Consider the following 6,622-nt stretch of genomic DNA (forward strand, 5'->3'; position numbering starts at 1 on the left):
AGAGATTAACATATTTGATTATGTTAAATGTATATTTTCTTACTAGTAATTTCAGTTATAGGAGGATATAAATTTTTGTTTCATTAGTATGTTGTTATTAATTGTGAAAAGTCATAGATCCGTTTAGGTTGCATGTACCCTTGAATGTTAAATGAAATATTTCATAAACAATGTTATTATAACCTAAAAACCCCAATAGTGGTATTAGAGTCATGTCTTTTCAATTACTAGTGCATAAAAGATGAAACATAAATAAAATTATCAAAAGGCACGCCGTGTCTTATAATAAATTCATTTTTTCTAAATCTGCCAGCCTAATTTGATAAATAGGTTAATTATTAGCCATTATCTATTATTTTATCTGATAAAATTCAAACCAATTAATGCTAGATAATTTTGGAACCCAAATTTGAATTTTAAGGAAGTAGATAAGGAAACAAAATATTTAATTATAAAATAATTAAATGGAATTATCGGTAATGGAATTTAATATATATTTAATTAATGGTCTAATTAAAAGATAAATATTAAATCGATAATTGGTTTAAAATATTAATTAATTAATTGTTAGGTCAAATAATTAAATTTAAACCTTGCGTTTTTAAAAAGTTTTAAAATACACCTTATACATATGTATAATAGTATATTACTATATTTATAACTAAAATTTAGTCAAATCAATAGTAGACGTCATTCACAAACCCACACTATAAGAGAGGTATAAGGAAATGACCTATAAAATGACTATTGAATTGTGTCTTTTTCACATACCGCTTCTTTGTATAGTGGACGGTCGTTAGCCAAACGGGTTTGATAGGACAGTAATGACATTAAAAATATAATATATGAAGTACTAGAACATTCTAAAAATCTCACTCTCGTTACTTTAGAAAAAATATGAAATTGTATGATAATCCATGAAAACGCATGTCATTTCTTTGATATTCATTAGTTGAACATGTGTGGGTAACAGACATACTAATGTGGGACTACAAAGATGAAATGATGACATATTCTCAAATTCATGGTTGTTGATGGAGCGTGTGTGGTTAACCAGCACATCAATGTGAGATCATGGTTATTCACATCTTGTTTGTGATCATCGACATCACAGTCACAAAAAGAAGAGCATAATATGAGATTAACATGCCATTGATTGTTCAATGAATCTCAGAAGATCTAGGAGTCTCATTTTGATTGAAATCGATAAAATGCTTTATCGAACTAAAATATTTTCATGATTTGGCTATGACATCCCTCCTCATATTATGAATCATATTTATAGATCCTAGACTTAATTTAAAATTGGGTTAATAATTAAAAATTGAATATACTTTTTTAAAATTTCTCTCTTAGGTTAGATCGAAATGCTCTCCGAACTCCTCACCTACTTTCTAGTTCTAACTTCTCTTTGTTCTCCCTCAAGGATGGCTCATTTGTTATGAATCATCCTCAGTTTTGATATTAGGAAAGATGTCCATAGTGAGCATATCTCCATAAAATCAATAATGTGTCAACTTAGAAGAAGTTGGCATTCCCATAAAAGGTAGACTTATCAAAAGGGTCTATTGCATCATTATCTCCATGTCCTCTATGTACCAAAATGACCTTTTGTGAACATGTGAACATTTGTAATGAATTTGCAATTGAGTGAAATGTTTCACCAAAAGGCAAGACCATGAGTGATTTCAAAATCATCAAAAGTTCCTAATTATATTCGAATTGAAGAAGAAAGCTTTGTATGTAACCTAAGAGAGAAAATCTAAGTTATCAAGATTCCGCACTTAATTGAAGACTAAGTGATCCGAGATTAGTACTGTTTTGTCAGTTTGTATTTTGTCTTACTAAATGAAACAGATCTAGGTGAGAAGGTCAACCGCAACAATATATTAGGTGGTTGATCTGCGGTTAACTTTTAATACAAGTGTCTTCTTTTGTGATTGTTCCAACAATAGTATAAATAGGACCATTGCACTTTCCAAGTATCAATCAAGAATCATTAAGTCAATCGTTTTCTTATTCTCTTTTTTCTTAAATTCCTTTATTGTTCATATTCTGTTTTATTAAGTTCCTTGGATACTTTGTTACTTAATATCTTCATGGATTGACTGGAATAGATTATTTGCCTCCATAGTTATGTTGATATCAAGGTTTGAGCTCTCAAACCTTGTCCTTATATATCTTCGAATATCCCCTATTCTCACAATTGGTATTAGAGACAAAGTGGTTGCCCTTTGAATCCACATGATCTGATTATAGTTGGTTGAGATAACCTTGATGTCTCAATCATTTTTGTTTCAGGATAAAACTTCTTGTATATACCAATTTTGCTCAGAATATCCCATGAAAATGGTGATGGGTTTTAGGCATAACAAAAACAAACTTAAAATTCATGCAACCTAAACAAGATCTATGTTTTCACTATTGAATCTATAACTATGAATATAAAAATAAAACCCTAGGAACCCCAGGTAATTTTCTAAAAACACATGAAAGGGTTTATGATTACATCCCTTGTTGTTATTATAGCAAATAACAATGATTCTTGTTTTGTGGAAGCTTTGGAAGCAAGCACCACAAGTTTCCTGTCTCTAGTGGTTCGCACCCAAACTAGCAAGAAGGATGTTAAGGAGAGAAGAGGGAAAAGAGAAGAATTTCGGCCTACCTCTCTAAAGATACGAGTGCCGAAATTAATAGGGTTAGGGTCCATTATATAGTGGTACAAGGATGTTCTGGATAACCCTAATCTGAATATAATAATAATATTTCAAATTGGTAATCATCCAGCTCCTTAATCATCCACATAGGATAATCTAAAAACCCTAGATTATCCTCTAGAAACTGTACATCCTCTTGGTGGAAGGTTCTGGAGCCATTTGCTCAACTATTAAATAATTCCACTTTAGACCCTACACTTTTAATTAATTCCAATAGTCTCGAAATTAATTCCAATTAATTTCTGATTAATTAGTAATTAAATATTACTATTTCTAATTAATATATTATTTTCATAATAAATTAATAAAATATGTATTTCAATTTATTAATCAAATAATAAATCAACCTCTCTTTCCAAAAATCACCCTTTCCAATTACTAGGTTTTAGGGAAACCCAAAGGGACTATGCTACTATCAATTCAAGTTTATACCAGTTATAGTTATGGGCGTAGACACCTAATCCAATAGTATCCCACTTGGATAAGTCTGTAACTATAATTTTTGGTATAACTTCTAAACATATCAGCAAATTGTAGCTTCCAAAAGCTGCTGTTGAACTCTAACCCAGTCAGTTACGTGTCCTAAGATAAGAGATCACGTAATCCTCTATTCTGCAAGATATCACTCAGACATGAGACATGGAACACAATCAATCTCATTGTCCAATATTTTGTTTTCCAAATTCCGATTTGTAATGACATAGAAATTCTAATCGAACACATCAATTTAGTCCTTGCCGGGCCCGACACTATAAATCAACACCAATCACCAAGGGGCCCAAGGATACCGCTCTTCCATTTAGCGCAAAAGGAACGAATAAAATTTGACTTATATGCTTGATCCATTTGCTTATAGAATCATGCACAACAATACTTTTTCTGACATCAAGTTACTGATGCGTTTACGCATTATCAATACACTACTAACTTGTAAACCACAACTCATATATCTCCGTTTAAAGAATATAAATTATTATCATCTCATAATTACTCGTGATAAATTCCATGAAGTAATTCTCTAAGCGTGGGCTAATACAATACTTCAATCTCCATTTCTAAGTAGTCATGAACATTGTAGCAATACCATTGCTATGTCTAAAACTCTTTAAACAATCTAAAATTTAATTCATGATAGTCTTACTTCACTAATTACTTCCAAAAGCATGACTGACTGTGGACTTTTGAATAATCGAATTATTCGGGAAGTAAAACATGCAAAAATGAAACACGACAATTGACAAAAGGTAGTAAACAAACTCATAAATAATTTTCTATTATTTAATCACCAAAAGTCAATTACATTTACTTTGTTACAAATTTCAAACTAACTATCTAACTACTAAAACTAATATAATCTCTCATACCAATGCTCGTAGCATGCTAAATGTCTTTAACCCTACACAGACCATTTGTGAGTGGATCTGCAGGATGCTCTTCATATGATTCCCTCTTCACTACGAGGCGACCTTCATCTACTCTATGTCTGATGAAATGGTACTTTCTGTTGATATGTCTTGATCTGTGAAGATCTCTTGGTTTCCTTGTCAAGGCAACCGCTCCTTCATTATCAAAGAAAATTTCAATTGGCTCCTTGATGGCGGGCACAACTCCAAGATCTTCGATGAAGTTTTTTTAACCAAATTGCTTCTTTCGATGCTTCCCTTGCTGCTATGTACTCTGATTCATAGGAAGAATCAACCACTGTCTCGTGCTTGGAACGTTTCCAAGTAACTGCTCCTCCAGTTAAGGTAAACACCCAACGAGATTGAGAACGGAAGTTGTCTATGTCTGTTTGAAAGCAGGTGTCACCATACCAAGTTACACTCAATGTATCACTGCCACCAAGTATTAGGACCGAGTCCTTCGTCCTTCGCAGATATTTGAGATTATTCTTAACTGCTATCCAATGAGCTTTACCTGGATTTCCCTGACAATGACTGATCATGATCAAAGCAAAGGACACATCAGGGTAAGTACATGTCATAGCATAGGTGATCGATGCAACAACAGAAGCGTATGAAATCCAAATCATTTCTGTTATCTCTGCATCAGTACTCGGACTCTGAGTCTTACTCAGTTTGGTATTACTCTGAATGGGCAGTTCTCCCTTCTTGGAATTCTCCTTACTAAAACATTTTAGCACCTTTTCCAAGTATGAGCTTTGACTAAGTCCAATTCGTCTTTTACTCCTGTCTCTTAGAATTCTTATCCCCAGAATATAGGCAGCCTCTCCTAGATCCTTTATAGCAAAAGACTTTCGAAGCCTAGACTTAACCTCTTGCAAAGTTGGAATTTTGTTTCCTATGAGAAGTATGTCATCAACATACAATACTAGGAAGGTTACTATACTCCCACTAAATTTGATATATACACAAGACTCATATTCACTTCTAGAGAAACAAAACTCCTTGACTTTCTCATCGAAGCAAAGATTCCATCTACGAGACGCTTGTTTTAATCCATAGATGGATTTCTCAAACTTGCACACTCTATTGGGAAACTTAGCATCAACAAAACCCTCTGGATTACTCATATAAAAATCCTCATCCAACTTCCCATTAAGGAAAGTGGTTTTGACATCTATCTGCCAAATTTCATAGTCGTGAAACGCAACTATGGTGAACATTACCCGAATAGATTTTATCTTAGCCACTGGTGAGAAGGTCTCATCATAGTCAATCCCTGGGGTTTGAATAAAGCCCTTCGCAACCAGTTGAGCCTTGAAAGTGTGTACCTTTCCCTCCATGTCAGTTTTCTTCTTGAAGATCCATTCGCACCCAATTATCTTAAGACCCAGTACATTATCAACCAAATTCCAAACTTGGTTGACATACATGGACATTATCTCGCTGTCCATTGCCTCCTTCCATTTGGTTGCCTCAGGGCCTGCCATTTCTTTATTAAATTTAGGTGGTTCATCAAAATTTACCAGTGTTCTATCACTGATAAACGTATCACCATCTATAGTAATATGGAAACCATAGAACCCAGGTGACATTCTAACTCTACTGGAACGCCTAAGAGGTAATGAATAATCTACTTATTCAAATGGAATCTCTTTCTCTGGTTAAACTCTAGTATCTTCATAGGTTCCTTCATCGTTTGATTCTTGAATCTCTTCAAGGTCAATGGTGCTCCCATTGTCCTTTTTGCATATGAGATCTCTCTCTCTCTCTCTCTCTCTCTCTCTCTCTCACGAAAGACTCCACTTCATGCTACAAAGACCACGTTCTCAATAGGTCTGTAGAAAAAATATCCAAAGGAATTATATGGGTAGCCGATGAAAATACTGTTGGATAAGGTGTCTAAGTCCATAACTATTTGTGGTATGTACTTGACCCGGTTGGCATGGTCCATTTGGGTTGCATGGAATTGCAATACTTGGATAAACCAAATGAGAGAAAGCACACTCAAGGTTTATTAATATATTATAAGTTCTAATATATTAATAATATTATTTAATTAGTATTGATCAAGAATTAATTTGGAATTAATTAAGTGATCAAAAAGAGACTAATTTAATATATGGGGTTGATTGTGTAAATCATCCATTCTTGTATAGTGGGCTAATGATCCATGGTTTATATGAATTGGGCTAAAATCCATAAGGTGCTCTATGGATAGTCCATGGAGGTTATAAACCCATGGATCATGGAATATGAAAAGCCATGCACATTAGCGTTTACATGGAGTAACCCTACATGTGGCACACTATATAAGAAGCCCTATGGTAAGCAAAATCGGCCACTAAGTGAAGAACAAGAGGGCTAGCCGATTTTGAGTGATAAGTGTCATCTCTCAAGGTTATTCCAAGTGTTGTGGTGTTGTGTGAGACATTTGAGGCATCACACTTGAGGTTCTAGGCTCACAAGGTTCTCAAGGAATCAAAGCAACAAGAAAGGTAT

The sequence above is a fragment of the Lactuca virosa genome, chromosome 2 (assembly GCF_052849685.1).
Source record: "Lactuca virosa cultivar CGN04683 chromosome 2, Lactuca_virosa_CGN04683_v6, whole genome shotgun sequence".
In the NCBI taxonomy this organism is placed as follows: domain Eukaryota; kingdom Viridiplantae; phylum Streptophyta; class Magnoliopsida; order Asterales; family Asteraceae; genus Lactuca; species Lactuca virosa.